Source organism: Aotus nancymaae, unplaced genomic scaffold (genome assembly GCF_030222135.1).
Source record: "Aotus nancymaae isolate 86718 unplaced genomic scaffold, 86718_ANA_hifiasm-v0.15.2.pri h1tg000028l, whole genome shotgun sequence".
NCBI classification, from domain to species: domain Eukaryota; kingdom Metazoa; phylum Chordata; class Mammalia; order Primates; family Aotidae; genus Aotus; species Aotus nancymaae.
The window spans coordinates 32,675,172-32,699,271 of record NW_026988441.1 but is presented as its reverse complement, the minus strand read 5'-3'; the positions used below and the strand labels follow the sequence as shown (position 1 = coordinate 32,699,271).

Genomic DNA, 24,100 nt, shown 5'->3' with positions numbered 1-24,100 from the left:
AACTCCGCTGTACCACCTATTCTCTGCCCATCAGCAGGAGTAGACTTCTTCAAACACAAACCAAACATCACTTCCCTGCTCAAAGTCGTATAAAAGTCCATAACCTAGCCCACAAGGCCCCATGGGATCTGTCTCCTGCCTGCCTATCTAACCACGTCTTTTATTACCTCAGCACTCTAACTGTGGTCCATGGACCAATATGATGACACATGGGAGCGAGTTAGAAATGCAGACTCTCAGCCAGGCATGGTGGCTCATGCCTGTAATCCCAGCACTTGGGAGGCCAAGGCGGTGGATCGCGAGGTCAAGAGATCAAGACCATCCTGGCCAACATGGTGAAACCCCAATTCTACTAAAAATACAAAAATTAGCTGGGCATGGTGGCATGCGCCTGTAGTTCCAGGTATTCGGGAGGCTGAGGCAGGAGAATTGCTTGAACCTGGAAGGCAGAAGTTGCAGTGAACTGAGATCACGCCACTACACTCCAGCCTGGTGACAAAGCAAGACTCTGTCTCAAAAAAAAAGAAAGAAAGAAAGAAAGAAAGAAAGAAAGAAAGAAAGAAAGAAAAAAAGAAATGTGGACTCTCACACTCCATCCCTAACCTGCTGAACCAGAAGCTCAATTTGAAGATCCATAGTTCCCTGTGAAATTTCAGAAGTGCATCTTACAATTTTCTCTCTTAACCTAACCCAGCCATAAGGATATTGCATATTCCTCACCACTGGGGTATTTGAATCAACAGAACATCTCAGGTGGGGGCAGCAAGGGGCTGGGGCTGGAACCGGGAGAGGAGACAAGTGAGACATCCTCAAGAAGATGATGTGGCGAGGGTGAGGCTGCCTTCCCAGGACTGCTATGGCCTGGCCCACTGCTCTTGAAGTGCAGGAATGGCCACTTGTGGGAACTGATCAGGAGGATGCACGTGTGGTCAGCACTATGCTGAGGCTGTAGTGCTTGCACACTGCAACCAATGTGCTCAGCCTGGGATTCAAGGAAGCGTGTGCACCAGTAGGCAGCCAAAGTACACAGGTCCTTCTGGTTGGTCAGCCCATACTGCTCGGGGATGGGCTGAAAGTGATGGAGGAGAAGGGTTTTCTTTGCTCCAAGAGGCCAGTGGTAAAGTCACAACAAATATCAAAATGTCATGTTTCAGAAGCTCTTTAGTTATACAGCAATTTTAAACCATCTGAAAATTAAACATATTTCTGGACACAGTGGCTTGCAACCCCAGCACTTTCAGAGGCTTAGGTTGGAGGATTGCTTGGGGCCAGGAGCTAGAGACCAGCCTGGGCAACATAGTGAGACTCGCATCTCTAAAAAAAAATAGCAAAGTGTGGCAGGGTGTTCCTCTAGTTCCAGTTACTTGGGAGGTTGAGGCAGGAGGATGCCCTGAGCCCAGGTTCAAGGTTGCAGTGAGCTATGATCATGCCACTGTACTCTACTCTGGTGACAAATTGAGCCCCTATCTCTAAATAGAAAAATAAAAGAAGAGACAATTAAACCTACTTGTCTATTAGAAATACACTTCAAGCAACTCAAGAATCCAAGAGAATACAAAATGTAAAGAAAAATTTTATTAACTGATTTTATTAAACACTATTCAACTTATAAACCTTTATGTGAAGAAAACTTACAAAAATATCTTACATCAACTTTTGTATGAAAGTAAGAAGTAGGAATTTATGGTGTAGATTCATGTTACAAATGAGGCACTGGTAATGATAATAGAGTTACACATTTTCTTTCTTTCCTTTTTTTTTGAGACAGAGTCTCACTCTGTTGCCCAAGCTAGAGTGCAGTGGCGCCATCTCGGCTCACTGCAACCTCTGCCTCCCAGGTTCAAGCGATTCTCCTGCCTCAGCCTCTCAAGTATTTTTTGTATTTTTAGTAGAGATGGGGTTTCACCATCTTGGTCAGGCTGGTCTCAATCTCTTGACCTCGTGATCCGCTCACCTTAGCCTCCCAAAGTGCTGGGATTACAGGTGTGAGCCACCTCACCCAGCCAGGAAACTCTTAAACTTGTCTGCAGATAGATGCTGCACATGGAATTAGTTCTAGTCCTTGGGAAGTTATGTAATTTTAATTCAATAGTGTATGTTATTGTGAACACAGTATATGTTTCCTCCCTAAGCAGGAAACTGAATCCATTAACAGTGTTCATAGTTTTTAGATTTTTTTTTTAGACAAGGTCTCATTCTGTCACCCAGGCTAGATTGCAGGGGTGCGATCGTGGCTCACTGCAGCATCAGCTTCCCAGGCTCAAGCAGTCCTCCCACCTCAGCCTCCTGAGTAGCTAGGACTATAGGAACATGCCACCATGCCTGGCTAATTTTTTGTATTTTTTGTAGAGATGAGGTTTAGCCATGTTGCCCAGGTTGGTTTTGAACTACTGGGCTCAAGCAACCCATCCACCTCAGCCTCCCAAAGTGCTGGGATTACAGGCATGAGCCACCACACGTGGCCAACAGTGTTAATAGTTTTCCAGTTGTTTTGTCTTTAGTTTCCCAGACAATTAATGCTATCGTGGTCAAACATCTTATTTGCTTTCTCCATCCCTTTCAACATATTGATCATTGCTTTTTTTGACATTAACTAATAGAGACAGTTACTAAGTGATTGGAGTGAAATAGACATATTTGCTTTCGTTAGGTTCTGATCCTTCTTTCACTGGGAAGCCTCTCACTCAGTTCCTCATCATGCTCTGCTCCAAAACACACCTTAACCAGAATCTACCAATGTTCACATTCAAAATGAAAGACAAAACAAATACTTTCCTAGGCTTAAAAATATGAACATTGAGAGAATTCTTCCTGGACACCAGCCCTACAAGACCAAAGTGGCCAGGTGCGGTGGCTCACGTCTGTAATCTCAGCACTTTGGGAGGCTGAGGCTGGCGGATCACCCAGAGGTCAGGAGTTTGAGACCAGCCTGACCAACATGGCAAAACCCTGTCTCTACAAAAAAAAAAAAAAAAAATACAAAAATTAGCTGGGTGTGGTGGCACAAGCCTGTAGTCTCAGCTACTTGAGAGGCTGAGGCAGGAGAATCGCTTGAACCCAGGAGGCGGAGATTGCAGTGAGCTGAGATTGAGCCACTGCACTCCAGCCTGGGGCAACAGGGTGAGACTCCATCTCAAAAAAAAAAAAAAAAAAGACCAAAATTCTTGAGTCTATCAACATCCACAGGAAAAAACAGAAGGTACCACATGAGCCTATATAAGTGGAAAAGACAAACTGAATATGTGTTTCTTCACCTTATTCCTCGTTATGGATTTACAAGGCAACTGGGTAAAATAAGTAGCAATGGATTATTAGACATGCAACATAGAAAAATATAACATACATGTACTATATTTATAAATAACACCATAAAAACTGAACTAAATACTACCAATGGCAAAGTAATAATTATAAGAATATACTGTAGAATGTGGAACACAGAGTTGTTACATATGTCACAAAGTACCCTAGAAAGGCAAGAATACAATAGAGCTACAGAGGATAAATATGTGTACACATCACTGGAATTTAATTATATATCACTGGAGAACTGAGCCTGATTTTGATATACTAACATTTAACATGACAAACATTAATCACTACAAAATCTTAGAACAAATGTAATGAAAAATAAATCATCCTACATTGCAAAGATATATTGGGTGAAAGCAGAATTTTCTGTGCTTCCTTAATTAAAAAGTGACTCGTCTGGGCACAGGGGCTCACGCCTATAATCCCAGCACTTTGGGAGGCCAAGGCAGGCGGATGACCTGAAGTCAAGAGTTCGAGACCAGCCTGACCAACATGGAGAATGTGTTTCTTTACCTTATTCCTCGTTATGGATTTACAAGATGGTCTCAATCTCTTGACCCTATCTCTACTAAAAATATAAAAAATTAGCAGGGCATGGTGGCACATGCCTGTAATCCCTGCTACTTGGGAGGATGAGGCAGAAGAATCTCTTGAACCCAGGAGGCGGAGGTTGTGGTGAGCCAAGATCACACCATTGCACTCCAGCCTGGGCAACAAGAGTGAAACTCTGTCTCAAAAAAACCAAAAAAAATTGACTCTACATTCATTCCATAACATTATGGGGAGAAGAAGTCTCTCATTCATGTAACGTGGAAATTTCCATGGTATATCACATATTCCACTTAAACCTTGACTCTACTACTAAGATCAGGAAATTCTATCTTGTGTGTGTCACGAGCTCTTTCTATCCGTTTCTTCAACCTCTAACACAGGTACAGAATTACAGGCTAATTATCTCTTATTTTGCATTGTATTTTCTCAATTTTCTCTAGTTAGGAAGATCTTTTCCACTTTATTATTTTAGTTTGTGCTACTTAACTTTTTCTCATATTTTGGAAGATGTAGTCAGGAACAAAACTTTTTAGTGGCTCAATTATGTGTTGGTTTTGTTTTTTTGTTTTTTTTGAAACAGTGTCTCACTCTGTCACCCAGGTTGGAGTGCAGTGAAACAATCTCAGCTCACTGCAGCCTCTGCCCCGCAGGCTCAAGCGATTCTCATGCCTTGGCCTCCTGAGTAGCTGGACTATAGGCAAGCGTCACTGTGCCTGGCTATTTTTTGTTTGTTTGTTTGAAAAGGGAGTCTCACTCTGTTGCCCAGACTGGAGTGCCAGCGGCGTAATCTCAGCTCACTGCAACCTCCATCTCCCGGTTTCAAGCAATTCTCCTGCCTCAGCCTCCTGAGTAGCTGGGACTACAGGCACACGCCACCACGCCAAACTAATTTTTTGTATTTTTAGTAGAGATGGGGTTTCACCATGTTGGCCAGGATGGTCTCAATCTCTTGACCTTGTGATCTGCCCACCTCAGTCTCTCAAAGTGCTGGGATTACAGGTGCAAGCCATGGTGCCTGGCCTTTTTTTTTTTTTTGGTAGAGAGAGTTTCACCATGTTGCCCAGGCTGGTTTTGAACTCCTGAAGTCAAGTGATGCACCCGGCTTGGCCTCCCAAAGTGTTGAGATTAAAGACATGAGCCACCAAGCCCAGCCTCAATTATGTTTATGAATGTTGTGATGAGGAAATTAACATTAATTTCCCCTTCAAATAAATAGGAAGGTGTTAGCATACCACATGGGTCCAAAGTGAATATGGTTCAGATTGGGAGCAAAGCTGTGTGGCAGTAGCTGACCTAAGCCTGGGATCAAATCTAAAGGTTGCCTGAGAGAAAAAGGGGTGGCATAGGAACAGATCTTCCATGCACACAAGAAAACGAACAAACTTAGTGCTGCAGACAAGGAGGAATGTGACCTAGGGCTTCTTGGTAAGTTAATGGTCCAAGGGAGTCTTTGCACTGCTGTGGCTTTTTCCCCTATTTTTTCATGGTGCAAAGATTCACATAAAATAACATTTACCACCTTAACCCCATTCATAAGGACCCCTCCCTTCATGGTCTCTTCTCATCTTAAGTATCACCCTGAGGTCCCATCTCCTCATTCCATACATTAGGAAGTAGGGTTTCAACATATGATTTCAGGGAACAAATAAGCTCAATAATATTGTGTTGTATCTCCTCTTGGCCCTGTTGAAACATACATCCTCACATGCAAAACGCATCTATTCTATCCCAACAGCACCAAGTCTTCATTCCTTCTAGAATTAACTCTGAAGTGTAAAATCAAAGTCTCATCTAACTATCACCTGAACTAGATATTGTCAAGGTAATGTTCATCCTGAAGAAACATTCTTTTCCAGCTATGAAACCTTACGGAAAAAAAACCAGTTGTGTGCTTCTAAAATATAATGATTGGACAGGGGTAAGAGAAACACTCCTATTCTCATGGAGAGCAATAAGAGAAGAGGAAGAGTGACAGTTCCCAAGCAAGTCCAAAACCCAGAAGGAAAACTTCATGAGTTTTTTTTTTGGAGACAGAATTTCACTCTTGTTACCCAGGCTGGAGTGCAATGGTGAGATCTCAGCTCACCGCAACCTCCGCCTCCCGGGTTCAAGCGATTCTCCTGTCTCAGCCTCCTTAGTAGCTGGGATTACAGGTGTGCACCATCATGCCCTGCTAATTTTGTATTTTTAGTAGAGACACAGTTCTCCATGTTGGTCAGGAGAAAGCAATCCTCCTGCCTTTGCCTCCCAAAGCACTGTGATTACAGGTGTAAGCCACCTGACCTCAGGATCCACTCACCTCGGCCTCCCAAAGTGCTGAGATTACAGGCGTGAGCCACTGTGCCTGGACAGATATACATGTTTAACATTACCATGCAAAGTGTAGGCTTCATGACCTGTTTAAACATGAATGAACTGAATGCTATGCAAGACAACTCAACACCAGCTGCATTTTTTGTGTGTTTTTTTTCCTTTATTTTTAATTAATTATTTTTTGAAACAGGATCTAGATGGAGTACAGTAGCAGGATGATGGTTCATGCAACCGTGACCTCCTGAACTCAAGAGATCTACCCACTTCAGACTCATGAGTAGCTGGGACTATACGTGTGCAGCAACACACCTGGCTAATTTTTTAAATTGAGACAGAGTAAGGCCATGTTGCCCAGGCTGGTCTTGAACCCTTGGCCTCAAGCCATCCTCCCACCTTGGCCTCCCAAAGTGCTGGGATTATAGACATGTGCCACCCAACCAAGCCTACCAGCTGTTTTCAAGACAATAATATTCATATGTCAATTCTTTTTTTTTGAGATGCAGTCTCGCTCTGGTGTCCAGGCTGGAGTACAGTGGCGCGATCTCAGCTCACTGCAACCTCCGCCACCTCAGTTCATGCAATTCTCTTGCTTTGGCCTCTCGAGCAGCTGGGGTTATAGGTGCACACCACCATGCCCAGCTAACTTTTGTATTTTTGTAAATACAGGGTTTTACTATGTTGGTCAGGCTGGTCTCAAACTCCCGACCCCAAGGCCTACCTCGGCCTCCCAAAATGTTGGGATTATAGGCATGAGCCACCATGCCCAGTTTCATGTGTAAATTCTTAGAATATGTTTTAGGAGAAAAATTTTTAAGAATAAATAAATGTGGGCCAGTGCGGTGACTCACACCTGTAATCCCAGCATTTGGGTAGGCCAAGGCAGGCAGATTGCTTGAGCGCAAGAATTCAAGGCCAGCCTGGGAAACATGGCAAAACCCTGTCTCTACAAAAAATGCAAAAATTAACCAGGTGTGGCGGGGTGGACCTGTAGTCCCAGCTACTCGGGAGGCTCTGGTGGGAGGATTGCTTGAACCTGGGAGGTCAAGGCTGCAGTGAGCCAAACTCATGCCACTGCACTCCAGCCTGGGCAACATAGCAAAGCCCTGTCTCAAAAAAAAAAAAAAAAAAAAAAAAAAAATAATTAAAAAAATTAAAAAATAAACTTAAATTGGGCTTTCATTTTGTTTGTTTTATTCCCATTCTGAAACTCACTTCAGAAACATAACTTTCTCCTGTGAGTGCAAATTACCTTAGATTTCTCCCGGGATTTTTGTACTGATCTTCAATATTCTGGTCTTCTGATATCATTTCTAAAAGGTAGACCCAGAAAATCACTATAAATTATTAGAAAATTATATAAAACAGTTAAGATTTTATATATACTATAATCATACATGATTTAGTCACCAAACTACAATTGATTCTGTACAGTTTGGAGTTGGAGGTGGAGTCTTGCTCTGTCATCAGGCTGGAGTGCAGTGGCATAATCTCAGCTCATGGCAACCTCCAGCCTCCCAGGTTCAAGCAATTCTCCTGCCTCAGCCTCCTGAGTAGCTGGGATTATAGGCGTGTGCCACCACACCCAGCTAATTTTTGCATTTTTAGTAGAAATGGGGTTTCATCATGTTGGTCAGACTTCTAGAACTTCTGAATTCGTGATCCACCCACCCTGGCCTCTCAAAGTACTGGGATTACAGGCATGAGCCACTGTACCCAGCCTTACAGTTGATTCTTGAACAACACAGGTTTAAACTGCACAGCTCCACCTATATATGAATTTTCTTTAGTCTCTGCTACCCCTGAGATACCAGGATCAATTCTTCGTCTTACTTAGCCTTCTCAATGTAAAGATAAGAATAAAAACCTTTATGATCATCTACCTCCACTTAATGAATAGTAAATATTATTTCTTTTCTTTATGATTTTGTCAATATTTTCTTTCTCTAGCTCACTTTATTGTGAGAATATAGTATGCAATAGATATTACTTAGAATACATGGATTAATCAACTGTTTATGTCACCAGTAAGGCTGCTAGTCAATGGCTGCTTAAGCTACAGTGGACAAAAAGTTAGATGAAGATGTACAACTTCTTTGGGGGCTGTCACTTCTGAATTCCGTGTTGTTCAAGAGTCCATCATTTGCCCTTTCCACATTTAAAATCATTGAACAGCACTGATAACCATGAAACAAATGTCTCTAATTGATTAAGTGAAGACATGATTTTATCCTTACTTATACAGTCCAGGTTCCTGATGGTTTCTTGTGTTACTTATCTGTACAGGTTCTTCTGTGATGGATCCAGCAAAGCCCATTCCTCCTGGGTAAAGTTCACAGACACATCCTCAAGGGCCACTGTGTCCTGAAACATCCCACACATAAAGAAGAGAAAGGTTGAGTGACAGTATTGAAAAATCTATACTCAATTCATAAACTTCATGATGCTGTGCTTTCCAAGCATTTATTCAATGACATAGTAAACTGTCTCATATTCCGTCTATACTCACTTTCTCCCACACAGCCATTTTGATGCTAGAGTTCAACATGTTTGGTAAAGTTACAGTTGAACAGGAACAGGTTTCTTCTTGGTGAGTTAAATGAGTCTTATTGCCTGGATCACCCTAATGTCTATTTCTGTAGTGGGTTGTAGTTCTTGTCATGACAAAGTCCTACTACCTATTGTTCAGAACAGAGCTACTATTAGCAGTCCTGAAACTACATGTCCTTCCAAATTCTTATTCTGAAAGTTGGACCTTTTATGGTGTCTAGTAACTGGATTTAGGGAATGTCCTACCAACCTAACTAATAACAGGGCTTGATTGTATCTACACTGTTTATGCAAAAAGTATATTATTTTCTTAGCTCCTATGTTCTGAGAGTTTGGAATCTTATAAACTCAACAGAGGGAGCATATGTGATCAGCCACTGCTAAGTTTGAATGTTGGTCCCCTCTAAAACACATGTTGAAAGTTAACCCACAAAGTGGGAGTAATAAAAGGTGGAGATTGAAAAGGTGATTGACTTTTGAAGGTTCAGACCTCATGAATAGATTAATCTATTCATTGATCAATGACTTAATAAATAAATAAGTTATCTCAGGAAGGGGACTGGTGTCCTTACGAGAAGATGGAAGAAACCCGAGTTAGGCAGTTCAGCCCTTGCCATGTAATGCTTTGTCATCTAAGAACTCTGCAGAGTCCTCACCAGCAAGAAGGTTCTCACAAGTTGCCCACCCTTACCCTTGGACTTCCCAGCCTCCAGAAAAGTAAAAAACAAATATCGTTCCTTATAAATTATCCAAGTTCAGAAATTCTTAAGCAACAAAAAACAGACAAAGCCAGCCACCAAAAAACACTACAGGCACTGGTCTCTGATGAGAGGCCCTAGTAAATAAAATTTCACATGATTTTTGCAACTCATTAGTTGGAGGATTCAGCACAACCTCTGGGATTATACTAACAGAAAATCTGGAAGCTGGTAACTGGTTTCCTCTAGACAGATGTAGTTAAGCATGACAAAAGAATAATAAAAGATATTTCACCATCCCAGTGGAAATTTTTTGAACATTTTATTGGGTAACGTCAAAGGAGAAGGAAAGAAGGACAATGAGAGCATGTATTCTTAGAAAAGAACTCAATGCCATCTCTCATGAATACTTATATTCCCTAAATAACTAAAACAGATCTTTTAGAAGTCAACTAAAATTACATTACCAGCTGGGCACCATGGCTCATGCCTGTAATCACAGCACTTTGAGAGGCCAGGGCAGATGGATCGTTTCAGCCCAGGAGTTTGAGACCAGTCTGGGCAACACGGCAAAACCCCATCTCTACAAAAAATACAAAAAAAATTAGCTGGACATGGTTATGTGCGAGTAGTCCCAGCTAATGGGACTTAATGGGAGGATCACCTGAGCCGAAGAGGTGAAGACAATAGTGAACCATTACTGAGCCACTGCATTCCAGCATGGGTGACACAGTGAGACTGTCTCAAAATAAATAAATAAATAAGTAAATAAAATTACATTACCAAATCTAATAGAAGTCACAAATGTCTAAAAATGCTAAAAACCTTCTCACCAACAAAGTGACAGCTTTACAAAAACAGATAAAGGATTTTGAAACTATAATATGCAGCACCCCATACTAGTAACAAAGAGATAAATAAAAGTGAAAAACGGTAGGAAAGCCTTGTGGTAAACAGATAAATAAAAGTGAAATATGGTAGAAAAGCCTTGTGGAGTTTTTATTTGTCCTTGGCTCAATCACTCTCCACTTTCATGCCAGTCTTAAAGACAGCAGCCTGAGATCCCAGTGTGGAACCCTAGTCACTAATTCTAGAGAAAGCAGATCAGATATTATTCAAAAATTATTGCCTTTGTATTTTCCAATCATTCTGGGGACGATCTGAAGGTGTGAAACAAGGCTCTCTTTTCTATTTCATCTATGATGGTATCCAGTTAGGGTCAAACATAAGAAATGCTGATGAGCTGGGCGCAGTGGCTCACAACTGTAATCCCAGCACTTTGGGAGGCCGAGGCAGGTGGATCACAAGGTCAAGAAATCAAGACCATCCTGGCCAACATGGTAAAACCCTATCTCTACTAAAAATACAAAAATTAGCTGGGCGTGGTGGTGCTTGCCTGTCTGTAGTTACAGCTACTCAGGAGGCTGAGGCAGCAGAATTGCTTGAACCCAGGAGGTGGAGGCTGCAGTGAGCCGAGATTGCGCCACTGCACTCCAGCCTGGCACCTGATGACAGAGTGAGACTCTGTCTCCAAAAAACAAAAAAAAAAAAAAAGAAAGAAATGCTGATGAAAGGGCCGGGCATTGTGGCTCACGCCTGCAATTCCAGCACTTTGAGAGGCCAAAGCGTGTGGTCAGGAGTTCAAGACCAGCCTGCCCAACATGGCAAAACCCCATCTCTACTAAAAATACAAAAAATTAGTCAGGCGTGGTGGTTGGGTGTCCATAATCCCAGCTACTCAGGCTGAGGCAAGAGAATCGCTTGAACCTGGGAGGTGGAGGTTGCAGAGAGCTGAGATCATGCCACTGCACTCCAGCCTGGGCAACAAGAGCAAAACTCCATCTCAAAAAAGAAAATAAGAAATGCTGATGAAAAATGGTATAAAATACACAAACAGCCTGCAACTATGTAACTACCTGGGACAACAGATTATAATTAAGATATACGTTAAGGTCGGGTGCAGTGGCTCACATCTGTAATCCCAGCACTTTGGATCACAAGGTCAGGAGTTTAAGACCAGCCTGGCAAACATAGTGAAGCCCTGTCTTTACTAAAAATACAAAAATTAGCCAGGGATGGTGGCACATGCCTGTAGTCCCAGCCACTCAGGAGGCTGAGGCAGGAGAATCACTTGAACCTGGGAGGCGGAGGTTGGGATGAGCCGAGATTGTGCCACCGCACTCCAGCCTGGGCAACAGAGCAAGACTCTGTCTCAAAAAAAAAAAAAAAAAAAAAACAAAAAAACATACATTAAACCATCTAAATCCAAAAGGAAAAAACTGGAGAGGATCACTTGAGGTCAGGAGTTCAAGACCATCCTGGTCAACCCGGTGAAAGCCCATCTCTACTAAAAATACAAAAATTAGCTGGGTGTGGGAGTGCACACCTATAGTCCCAGCTACTCAGGAGGCTGAGGCAGGAGAATCGTTTCAACCCAGGAGGTGGAGGTTGCAGTGAGCCAAGATTGTTGCCACTGCACTCCAGCCTGGGCAACAGAGTAAGACTCAGTCTCCAAAAAAATAAAAAGAGAGAGAGAAAAAAAATTAGCTGAAATTAAGATAAAACAATTGAATCTACCCATTTGGAGAAGGGGAGAAATGTCGGGGATGAGATGGAGAAAATGTATGACTGGTGTACCTGCCTTGCCAGTAATATTAATATTAAAAGAAGTTTATCAGAAAAAAAGAGAAATGATATGGGTTAGAAATTCACATCACATTAAATGAAGACACAAAAAATGATCTGTTTTTCTTTTTTTTGGAGACGGAGTTTCGCTCTTGTTACCCAGGCTGGAGTGCAATGGCACGATCTCGGCTCACTGCAACCTCCGCCTCCTGGGTTCAGGCAATTCTCCTGCCTCAGCCTCCTGAGTAGCTGGGATTACAGGCATGCGCCACCATGCCCAGCTAATTTTTTTGTATTTTTAGTAGAGACGGGGTTTCACCATGTTGACCAGGATGGTCTCGATCTCTTGACCTCGTGATCCACCCGCCTCAGCCTCCCAAAGTGCTGGGATTACAGGCGTGAGCCACCGCGCCCGGCTCGATCTGTTTTTCTTACACCTACCTGATCTAATAGATGCAGGGGTGCTCAAAATAATAATATCAACAATGAGGCCAGGCACAGTGGCTCACGCCTGTAATCCTAGCACTTTGGGAGGCTGAGGCAGGCGATCTCCTGAGGTCAGGAATTTGAGACCAGCCTGGCCAACAGGGTGAAACCCCATCTCTACTAAAAATATAAAAAAATTAGCTGAGTGTGGTGGCACATGCCTACAATCCCAGCTACTTGAAAGGCTGAGGCAGGAGAATCTCTTGAACCAAGGAGGCAGAGGTTGCAGTGAGCCAAGATCGTGCCACTGCACTCTAGCCTGGGCAACAAAGTGGGACTCCTTCTCAAAAAAAAAAAAAAAAAAAAAAAAAATCAACAACGTATTGGGTGTTATAAATCCCAATTGTGCAAATGAATGATAGTGATAATTTATGGAATGAAAAGAAGAAGTTTCAAACAGTTTATTACACCAGCACTAACCCTGAAGCCAGTATAGTGTTTTTTTGAAATTGAAAGTCCATTAGTTGTGAATGGTATAATATGTACCCTATGGAATTCACTAAAAAAACTAAAAATCAAGTAGACACACTGTACTAATAGAATAAAGAAAATCACATTCCACTCAACTAACATAAAAGACAGAAAAAGAGAGGTAGATGAAAAAACAGACAAGTGCAACAAATAGAAAACAGTAATATTATACATATACATATTAATCCAATTATATCAATTACCACATTAAATGTGTATTATCTATATTTGCCAGTAAAAAAGACAAGCACTGGCAGAGTAGGATAAAAATACGAGGCCTGACTGGACGTAGTGGTTAATGCCTGTAATCCCAGCACTTTGAGAGGCCGAGGCAAGCGGATCACCTGAGGTCGGCAGTTTGCAACCAGCCTGACCAATATGGAGAAACCCCATCACTACTAAAAACACAAAATTAGGCAGGCATGGTGGCGGATGCCTGTAACAGTTACTTGGGAGGCTGAGGCAGGAGAATCACTTAAACCCAGGAGGCGGAGGTTGCAGTGAGCTGAGATTGTGCCATTGCACTCCAGCCTGGGCAACAAGAGCAAAACTCTGTCTCAAAAAATAAATAAATAAAAATACAAGGCCTAGCAATGTGTACATAAAAACCATTTTAAACAGAAAGACACAGATACATTAAATAGAGAAATACATGCCATTCTAGCTCTAATCAAAAGAAATATGAAACAGCTCTACAACATTCAGAAAAATTGAGTTGTACATTAAGGAAAATTATAAAGCATAGTGATTTCATAATGATAAAGAAAGTCAATCCTATAAGAAGGCATAATAATCCTTAATATTTATGCCCATAAAATAGAGGATCAAAATACATAAAGCAAAAACTTACAAAAACCACAAGGCAAAATACACACATCTACAATTATGGTTGGAGGAAAACAACTCATTTCTATCAACAATTCACAGATCAGTTTGTCAGAAAATCACTAATGATATAGCTGAAATCAATAGCACTATTACAGCACTATTAATCAACTGGATTTAATTGATACATGTTTACAGAATCCTTCATTTAACACCAGCAGGGTATATATTCTTCTCAAGCCCACATGAAATATTCACCAAAATGCACAAAATTCTGAGCCATAAAACACACTAGAACAAATGTTTCAAAATAGAAATTCTAGGCCAGGCATGGCGGCTCACACCTGTAATTCTACAACTTTGGGAGGCCAAAGTGGAAGGATTCCTTGAGGCCAGCCTGAGTAGCATAGTGAGACCTTGTCTCCACAAAAGTTTAAACCAGGATTGGTGGCATGCACCTATAGTCCCAGTTAATCTGAAAGTTGAGGCAAGAAGATTGCTTGAGCCTAGGATTTGAAGGCTGCGTTGAGCTATGATCACAGCACTCCACACTAGGCCTGTGTAACAGGTCAAGACCCTGTCTCTTAAAAAAAACAAAACAGCCAGACGCAGTGGCTCATGCCTGTAATCCCAGCACTTTGGGAGGCCCAGGAGGACAGATCACTTGAGGTCAGGAGTTCGAGGCCTGCCTTACCAACATGCAGAAACCCCATCTCTACTAAAAATACAAAATTAGCTGGGTGTGGTGGCGTATGCCTGTAATCCCAGCTACTCAGGAGGCTGAGGCAGGAGAATCACTTGAACCTGAGAGGTGGAGGTTGCAGTGAGCCTAGATTGCACCTTGTACTCCAGCCTGAGCAACAAGAGTAAAACTCCATCTCAAAAAAAAAAAAGAAAGAAAGAAAGAAAGAAAGAAAAGAAATTATATAAAGTATGTAATCAAATTATAAACCAATAACATAAACATAGTTGAAAAACCTCAAAAAAGTGAAAATTTAAGTCACAAACTTCTCAGCTACACAGATAACAAAGAAAATTGTCACACAAAACGCAATATTGTGGTGTTGATGAAAAAGAATATATTTTAGCAAAATCTCTGGAATGCAGCAAAGGCAGTGCTTTGAGGGAAACTTAAAGAACTGAATGCATTTCCTAGAAAGCAACATTCTAAACTCAGTGCTCTAACCTTCCAACTTAGGAAACTAGAGAAAGAATGGCAAGATTAATGTAAATCAAGCAGAGGAAAATAACAATGGGAAGGGATAGTAATGAAATAGCAATCAAGAAATCAATAGAAAATATCAACAAACCAACAGATGATTCTCTGAAAAGATTAGTAAAATTGATAAGCCCACAGTGAAAAGTTAACACAGAAGTTAACACAGAAAAAAGAAAAGCCACCACTACTAACCCTCCTGGACATTAAAAGGACCATGAAAGAATATTAGGAAGAACTGAATGCACACATATTTGATAAATTACATGGATTGGACCAATTCCTTAAAAGACACAGTCTACCAACCTGGGACGCAAGTGGGGGTGCAGGGCGGTGGGGGGGAGGGGGGCTCCCAATCCGGTTCCATCCAGTTCTCCCACTGCCCCCGCTGTGGGTCTCAGCAGCTCAGGCGGTGGGAGGAGTGCCAGCTGCCAGGCAGCCCAGAAGGCTCTCGGTGTGCAGCGGCCTGCAGGCACCCGGCACGCGCCCTCCCTATCACCAGGGTGCCCGTGAGGTAGGTCAGCTCCCTCAAAGGGGCCGCCAAGGAAGAGCCCAAGATGAGATCGGTGCCATTGACAGCTAAACCTCCTGCAAAAGTGGAAGCGAAGCCGAAAAAGGCAGCAGCGAGGATAAATCTTCAGATAAAAAAGGGCAAACAAAAGGGAAAAGGGGGGCAAAGGGAAAACAGGCCGAAGTGGCTAACCAAGAAGATAAAGAAGATTTACCTGCAGATCATGGGGAAACGAAAACTAAGGAGAGTCCAGCCTCTGATGAAGCAGGAGAGAAAGAAGCCAAGTCTGATTAATATCATAGACCATGTCTTATCAGTGGTCCCTGTCTCCCTTCTTGTACAATCCAGAGGAATATTTTTTATCAACTATTTTGTAAATGCGAGTTTTTTAGTAGCTCTGGAAACATTTTTGAGAAGGAGGGAATCCCACCTTACCCATTTTTTAAGTGTAAATGTTTGTTTTTTGTTTTTTTGAGATGGAGTCTCACTCTGTTGCTCAGGCTGGAGTGCAGTGGCTCGATCTCGGCTCACTGCACCTTCCACCTCCTGGGTTCAAGTGATTCTCCTGCCTCAGCCTCCTGAGTAGCTGGGACTATAGGCGCCCACCATCATGCCCAGCTAATTTTTTTGTATTTTTAGTAGAGACAGGGTTTCACCGTGTTAGCCAGGATGGTCTTGATATCCTGACCTTGTGATCCACCCACCCTGACCTCTCAAAGTGCTGGGATTACAGGTGTGAGCCACTGTGCCCGGTTGTAAATGCTTTTTTTTTTTTTTAAGAGGTGAAATCATTTGCTGGTTGTTTATTTTTTGGTACAACCAGAAAATAGTGTGGGATATTCAATTATGGGAGGCTTTGACTGTCTCAGGTGACAGCTTAACATTCCACAGATGGGGGGTTAGTTTTTACAGCCTATAATACAAAGCATATTAAATGGCAAAATGGAGTCAGTCCTGCATTTAATGTCTTGAACATTTGAAATTACCTCTATTCCCATGTTGTTTTTTAGAATTGTTTCCTAAAGAAAATCACTCCTTGATCATGGCTCTCCCTGTCAGAACTGTGTGCACTCTGTAACATCTTGGATTGTAGTAGTCCTGTTTTCCTAATAACTTTGTTACTGTGCTGTGAAAGATTAAACGTTTGAATATGTAGTATACATGCTATTCAGTTGTGAATTGCTGGGATGTATGCAACAGCTTATCAACAAGTGAAGATACTGGTACTTGATAGCCTCTTAAGGAAAATGTGCTTTCAAATTTTAAGCTGGAAAGTCACTGGAATAACTTCAAAAGAGAATTTCAATACATGGCTTTTTAGATTTTCATTCCGTATGTTAAGAATTGTGCACAGGGCTAGGCGTGGTGGCTCACACCTGTAATCCCAGCACTTTGGGAGGCCGAGGTGGGTGGATCACAAGGTCAAGAGATCGAGACCATCCTGGTCAACATGGTGAAACCCTGTCTCTACTAAAAATACAAAAAATTAGCTGGGCATGGTGGCACGTGCCTGTAGTCCCAGCTACTCAGGAGGCTGAGGCAGGAGAATTGCTTGAACCCAGGAGGCGGAGGTTGCAGTGAGCCGAGATCGCGCCATTGCACTCCAGACTAGGTAACAAGAGCGAAACTCTGTCTCAAAAAAAAAAAAAAGAATTGTGCACAAATTGAAATGTCTGTACTGATCTTCAACCAAAAAAATCTCAATTATGAAAGAATTAAAAAAAAAAAAAGACACAGTCTACCAAAACCCACAAAAGTAACAAAAAGTAATAAGAATAGGCCTACATCTCTTGAAGAAATTGAATCAATAAATGATAAATTACTCAAGAAAAAGGCCAGGATGTTTTCACTGGTGATTTATGGCAAACACATATGGAAGAAATTATATCAATTCTCTACAATGTCTTCCAGAAAATAGAAGCAGAGGTAATACTTTTTTTTTTTTTTTTTTTTTTAGACAGAGTTCCTCTCTTGTTGCCCAGGCTGGAGTCCAATGGCACAATCTAGGCTCACTTGCAACCTCTGCCTCCAGGGTTCAAGCGATTCTTCTGCCTCAGCCTCCCCAGTAGCTAGGATTACAGGCATGCACCACCATGCCCAGTTAATTTTGTATTTTTAGTAGAGATGGAGTTTCTCCATGTTGATCAGGCTGGTCTCGGTGACCTCAGGTAATCTGGCCACCTCAGTCTCCCAAAGTGCTGGGATTATAGGCGTGAGCCACCGCGCCCAGCCAGCAGAGGTAATACTTTCTAATTGATGTTATAAGGACAGCTGGGCACCTTGGCTCACATCTGTAATCCCAGCACTTTGGGAGGCTGAGGGGGGCAGATCAGGAAGTCAGGAGATTGAAACCATCTGGCAAACATGGTGAAACCTTGTCTCTACTAAAAATACAAAAATTAGCCAGATGTCGTGGTTCACACCTGTAGTCCCAGCTACTCAGGAGGCTGAAGCAGGAGAATCGCTTGAACCCAGAAGGCGGAGGTTGCAGTGAGCCAAGATTGCGCCACTGCACTCCAGCCTGGCGACAGAGGGATACACCATCTCTAAATAAATAAATAAATAAATAAGGCCAACATTGCCTAGTACCAAAACTAGACAGACATTACCAACATATCTCTACCATGTGAGGACATAAGGGGAAGATTGCCATCTTTAAATGAGGAAGTGGGCCCTTACCAGAAATCTGACCTGCTTGAACTCAGATTCCCAGCCTCTACACCTTTGATAAATGAAAGAATGTTGTTTAAGGCATGCAGTTGATGGCAATCTGGTATAGCAATCCTAAGTAATTAAGACAGGTAGGCTCTTTCTCTACTACACATCAAGGCTTTGAAGTCTACAGTAATCAGGAGAGTTGGTGTTAGCAAGGTGATGGGTACAAAGTCCAATGGAAAACAGCAAATTCTGGAACAAAAGCATCTATTTAAGGTATGAGAAACTATAGCACAGCAGGTATTGCCAGGCAGTGATACAAATGACAGCCACTTTAACACAAAGAACAGGGACAAATTGTTATCTCCAGGAAAATAATCTGTCCAACACCTCCATATACAATAATCAGCTAATTACAGATCTGCCTGTTTTCATGAATTTTTATTCACCCTGTTATCTCAGCTTCCATTCTGAATATGGTTCTACCTTTCTCCTACCAGAAAAAGTATTTTAAAAGCCTTGACACAGTATTCATTTTTCTGTAGTCATCATGAAAGACAGTTTTTTCCAATTTATTTTCCCTGGTAGCATTTCTCTGCTCAGCCCTGAAATTCCATTTGAGATCATTCAATTAAAAAAAAAAAAAAAACAGATCTGGGAAACTTATAGTATGACAGAAAAAGTAAAAAAGAATTTTTTAAAGGCATATAGGCCTAAATGTATATACTTTGTTTTCTGAAATCCAACTCTTTCTTGTCCCTTTAGAAACATCTTATCTTCTCTATCAATCTTTAATGACAGAATGCATTTTACAGTTAAGAAAAACCTGAACAGAAAGGAGTGAACAAATCTTTTCCAGGCTGACAACCCCAGGGAGGGACAGTGCTGACTGGAACACAGACAAGTTTCATTCAAGGGTCAGGTCAGGTCCTCCTATCACCTGGGACATCCCTCGCCTCATGCTGCTCATTGAAGTGCTCAGTGACCACTCCCCGCCCCCAACCACTGGACACTGCACTGTGTGCTTTCAGGCTCCTGCACCATCTCACTGTGGTACATTATCCTTGACCTTTGAGATAGTTTTTCTCGCCTCACCAGTCTAACAGAATTCAAAAGATGAGAATCATTTTTATTTCACCCCCTCAATACTAGCACCTGAGTGGCTGACCAGTCATGTCTCCAAGCAATGAAAACTGGGCTTGGGGTGAGAAAACTGAGTGTCCTAGGGCTTAACTTTTTAGAAGAGAATACCAGGGGAATCATCCTACCTCAAGGCATCCAGCTCTTCCCCTGGGAGGCCCCCCCCCACCACCAACACCTCAGGCTGTCCTCTGGGAAGAGTGACAGAGGCTGATATTCACTACACCCTCCAAGACAAGGCTGCTGTATTCACTTGGTGCCAGCCCCAGGCAGTTATCAAAGCCAGCACCAGGAAAAGATAGTGTGGGCTCAGGACTCATCACTGGGTGGTTTCCAAATGGGAAACTCAACCCGAACACATTCTGATAAGGTGCCTTTGCCTCGGAAAAACAAAAGGAGAAGCACAGACTTCTGTTGACGTTGTTGTTCGTTTTTACAGCAGAGTGGTTAAACTACCTGACAGGTGGTTATTCTCTACATTCTCACATACGAAATATTCACAAACAAAAATTGTATCTTCTAAAAAAGGGTCATACATTGCTACCTGGGGAAAAAAATGACAGCTAAAATACTGCATCTGTTTGAAATACAGCCTGGGGGACAAAGAGTTCATTATGTTGCTGTGAACTGAGGAGAGTGTGGAGTCTTAATTAGGGAAAAGGAGTCAGGCTAAGGGGAACAGGGGAAAGCAGAAAGATAAAGCAAATAAGCTATAAATCTGCCTATCTTCATGTCCAGAGAATTTAAACAAAAGAGAATGCAGGTAAGTTACAGGTCTAAAATTTTTTTTTTTTTTTTTTTTCCAGACAGGGTCTTGCTCTGTCACCCAGACTGGAGTGCAGCGGTAGTGGTGTGACCTCAGGTCACTGCAACCTCCACCTCTTGCGTTCAAGCGATTCTCCTGAGTAGGTGGGATTACAGGCATGCACCACCACACCTGGCTAATTTTTGTATTTTTAGTAGAGATGGGGTTTCACCACGTTGGCCAGGCTGGTCTTGAACTCGTACACATGTCTTTCTTTCTGGCCTAAGACATATGGCCCAACACATGGCCTTCTTGCCCAGATAAAGTACTTAATTGACAGACTTCCTGCTCACGATCAAACGCCTCAATTTATCAAACACCTGGGCTGACAGAGGAATGCAAGTTAAGCTCCCTGCTGCCTTAGCACCATCAGCCCAAGTTCCATTCTATAAAATCGCCCGCAAGCCTCCGCTTTTCTCCTCCAGGCTCCCCTTTGCCTCCCTTGAGACAGATTTTCCTACTTGTGCTAATAAATCTGCCTTTCTCTACCTACAACTGTCTCGGTAAAAATTCTTTTACCCAAGGGTTACCGGCCCAGATAGTAGCCGTTCCCCTGTGACAGAGAGGAAGTCAGCTTTATGAAATGCAGGGCGAACTCTGGAAGTTTAGGGATTTACTGCCAGCCCCAGGAGTTAGGGTGAGGGGACAAGGTAAGGCATTAGCCACCTGGCTTCCCAAATCTTTGAAGACCAGTTTTCCAAATGGGAAAACTGGTCCCATTTGGGAAGAACACAGAGACTGAGGATCCCACAGATCACAGCGCCTCCCACCCACGAACCCCACACACGAGTGGGGATTCCCCCATGACCCTCCCGTGACCTCCCCACAATCTGGGGGAGAAACGAGGCTGCGGGAGCCGAGCTGCCCAGAGAGGGTTCTGAGGTCGCGACCGCAGTCGCCGCGCAGGGACGGGACAGGACGCCTGGGGTCCCAGCTGCCAATCCAGCCTCACCCTGCGGCCGAGGGGATGGACCGAGCGCCGAGCTGCGCCAGGGGGACCCGGGTCCCAGACCCCAGAGCTGACGGCGGGGGTGGCCCGGGTTCCGCCACGGCCGGTTCTGGACAGTTCCAGTCAGCCCTTCCCCACTTTCGGGACGCCTGGCCCCGCAGACGCACCATTTCCCGGCTTCCGGGATGTTCCAGAGTCCTCCTTCTGCCTCCCGCTGCCAATGCGGGTCCCAGTGTGACAGAGGTTGCCACAGACGTTTCAGGGCGTCTCTCAGCGGCGGAGGCGGGAGATGAGCGAAGGGGCGTGGGGAAGACGCCGCGGGCTCTTTGAACCTCGCACTCTCCTCCGGGCAGCACGCCTGATTGACAGTTCCCATGACCCCGCCCTGTGGCTCTGATTGGATAGGGCTCCAGGTCCTGCCCCTTGGGCACTGAGTAACAGAAGAAGCGATCACACAGTGCTGAGTAGAGCGGGATGAACGGGTTCCAGACACAGCCCTTGGCAGGGCAGGCTTCCTCCCTGCGGTGTGACCTGATCCCACCCAGGGAACATTTGCATGTATGCAGAATCCCCTGCCCATACTCAGCGGGCCCTTATTGCTTTTCCTCCTGGAGAAGGAGTCCCACGTGTGTGCAGGGAATCCCAGACCCACTGTCCAGTGGAGCCACTCCCCTGGCGTCAGAGCAGAGGGAAGCCCAGGCCACAGAGGCCACACTGCAGCAGGAGGGAGCCTGATGTCCACCGGGCGTCAGGATTTGGGGATAAGACTCTTGGTGATAAGGTCAAGCCTTCCTCTCACCTTGCATCTCATTTTCAGCCACAGAAATAAAAACAAGTGAACGGTATTAAATATCCAATGTGTGGAAGAACTGAAATCACACAGCAGCAATAAATGAATGAATGAATCAAAACAGTAAAAAAAAAAAATAGCAAAACCTTGAACTAGTTCAGATAAAGCAGCCTGCTGCACTCATACTTCACAAGCAAACGTCCCATTCAGGAGGCTAAACATATTCCCAGACTTGGCAGCCAGCCTCTTAACTGTTGAAATGGAAACCCAGAGTGGATAAAAACCTGGTGATGAGACTGGGACACTGAAGGATTTGACTCTGGGAGCTCAACATACTTCCCTGTGCTCTCTGCAGAGTGTGGAAATGCCCCCTCCTTCAAGACCTGCATTTTCACCAGCAGTAAAGTTTCATGTAAAGTTAGTTTAAGGGCCGGGCACGGTGGCTTATGCCTGTAATCCCAGCACTTTGGGAGGCCAAGGCAGGTGGATCACCTGAGGTAAGGAGTTCAAGACCAGCCTGTACAACATGGTGAAACCCTGTCTCTACCAAAAATACAAAAATTAGATGGGCATGGTGGTGGGCACCTGTAATCCCAGCTACTTGGGAGGCTGAGGCAGAAGAATCACTTGAACCTGGGAGGAGGAGGTTGCAGTGAGCCGAGATCGTGCCACTGCACTCCAGCCTGGGTGACAGAGTGAGACTTGGTTTCAAAAAAAAAAAAAAAAGTTAGTTTAAGGTACTGACCTACATAAACTGTCAAATTCATAAACTCTTTACCCAGATTTTCCTAATACATAAATGCTAACATCTGATTTTAAGCACAGCTTCAGACTATGTGCAGACCAGCACAGGCTGTGGAGGAAGCACCAAAGAGGAAGCTTCATTTCCCTCCCTTTGCAGCCTTCAGAATGGGCTCAGCGCGGAGTCACCGGCTCCAGCTCTGCTGCCCACTCCAGGTGGTTGGGGCTTAGAAAACAACACCCTAAAAAGAAGACCCGGGTAGAAGCCTCAGAAGCAAAAGTTTTTTCTCTGCAGTGGGCAGAGGAAAAACTTAGTCCCATTCTTTTTCAAGGCTAGTCATAGAAGAATCTGTCTTCTCCGGGTCATAGAATCCAGAACTCTTTTCCCCTAAATCCAGGCATAAAACCTAAATGTATTACTCTTTCCATTGTCCTTTCTGTGTAAAAACTGGCCATGAGCAAATTAACTGCCAACCTTGTTTGATTGTAGGTCAAGGGTGTCCCTGGGACTTCCCTGGGCCACACTGGAAGAATTGTCTTAGACCACATATAAAATACACTAACACTAACAATAGCTGATGAGCTAAAAAAAAAAATCACACACACAAAAAATCCCTAATGTTTTAAGAAAGTTTATGAATTTATGTTGGGCTGCATTCAAAGCCATCCTCGACAGTAGGTTGGACAAGCTTGCTGTAGGTCATAAGACCCCCCATTTCAGAGTGGGTCCTGTCTTATACCCAGAAGAAAGGAATGCATGCTCAGAAAGGCCAAGAACAATCTAGCCAGGTCCAGTTGGGTTTCCCCACTCAGTCTGTTAGTATGGGATCATACTCTTTTGGTCTAATCACATTTCTACATAGCTGTCCATACATTGTTAAACCTAAGCATAAAATAGAACCATTTCCAGGCTGGGAACGGTGGCTCATGCCTGTAATTCCAGCACTTTGGGAGGCTGAGGTGGGCAGATCACCTGAGGTCAGGATTTCGAGACCAGCCTGGCCAACATGGTGAAACCCCATCTCTACTAAAAATACAAACATTAGCTGGATGTGGTGGTGCACACCTGTAATCCCAGCTACTCGGGAGACTGAGGCAAGGAGAATCACTTGGACCCAAGAGGCAGAGGTTTCATGAGCTGAGATCACACCACTGCACTCAAGCCTCGGCGATAGAGCAAGATTCTGCCAAAAAAAAAAAAAAGAACAATTTCCTCTGTATCTCTGGGTCTTCATTCTGAAGTTTCCCAGATATACACGTTAAATAAAACTTGTATGCTTTTTCTCCAATTAGTCTCTCTTCTCTCCAATTAATTCAGCAAAACATCAGAGGGCCAAAGGGAACGTTCCCCATGACCGCTGCAAGTCTTCATGTGCTTCTCACCAGCACTGATTAGTTAAATGAGACAGAGTCCCTCAATTCCACTGTTTGAATAAAAAACTGGCAGAGTCCTGGGTTTCTTCC

The 24,100-nt window shown here is 43.5% G+C and overlaps 1 long non-coding RNA gene and 1 pseudogene across 1 annotated transcript; one reads left to right on the top strand and one right to left on the bottom strand.

The window, feature by feature from the left end:
* Positions 1-7,358: 7,358 nt before the first annotated feature.
* On the bottom strand, positions 7,359-21,349 carry LOC135276666 (uncharacterized). Its single transcript, XR_010344194.1, has 3 exons — positions 21,273-21,349; positions 8,412-8,538; positions 7,359-7,487 (listed from the first exon to the last, which is right to left on the bottom strand). It is a non-coding gene; the product is annotated as an uncharacterized LOC135276666 (long non-coding RNA).
* On the top strand, positions 15,312-15,850 carry LOC135276682 (non-histone chromosomal protein HMG-14-like; annotated as a pseudogene).
* Positions 21,350-24,100: the final 2,751 nt, after the last annotated feature.